We start from the raw sequence: 937 nt of genomic DNA on the forward strand, positions 1-937 counted from the left end.
AAGGGGGGAGGAGGCGGGTGGGGGCTGTTGTTTCTTTGCTGATTTATTTTTAACCCGAGGTTGTACAAGGCACTGACAGTTTGGATAAATTAGCCAGGCTTCGCAGCCTTCTAATGAGAGGATATTATTTCAGCACCTCGAAAGGAGCGTGAAAAATGAGAGAGACTCCATCCGGAGGTGTCGGATCGATTCAGGATCAGGGTGTAAATTATATACAACTAAATATCTACCCGCTGATACAGCTGCTTAATACAGAGCTTAGAAATGCAACATTAAACAAAGATTATAAAACAGATCGACGCCGCCCGCCTCGCCCGTGGACGGCGGGTCCTTCTCGAGCTGACCCGACCCCAAACCGGGGGTCCCCCCCCCCAAACCCCAAAACTGCCATTTTTCCTCCTGCCACACACACAAAAAAGAAGCCCCTTTTTGGAAGTGGGGGTGTGGAAAAGGCACCTCTCGGAGAGGTCCCGGAAAGTACAACAATTTCGAACCTGCTCTAAATATCCATTTAGGAATAGAGAGTAGTAATTATATAATTTAAACCCAATTTAACATTGCATAGCACTACAGTAAATATGCATATTGCTAATAAGATTTACACAATTACTCCAGTCAAACAAAGCGAAATGTTTACCACCTCTCAAAATATAAATAATAAAATTAAACTTGCACAACTTTTCCCGGCTGGGGAAGGAGAGCAAAAGCCGCAAGTAGGAAATTTGGAGTAATATTTGATACTCGGCAAGATAATAAAACTAAATATTTACAGGCTGCCTCTCACAGTTAATAAAATACGATTATCTGATAATCCTTAGCAGCAAGGCTATTTGTATAGTTAACAGCTGATTACAAAAGTACTTTAAGGAGGCAGGCTGGGGTCAGGCTCTGCCCACCCTCCTCGCCAGGGTCAGGCCTGAAATATTAACAAACTGAA

This window comes from Chaetura pelagica, unplaced genomic scaffold, assembly GCF_000747805.2.
Source record: "Chaetura pelagica isolate M959 unplaced genomic scaffold, ChaPel_1.0 scaffold138, whole genome shotgun sequence".
NCBI classification, from domain to species: Eukaryota; Metazoa; Chordata; class Aves; order Apodiformes; family Apodidae; genus Chaetura; species Chaetura pelagica.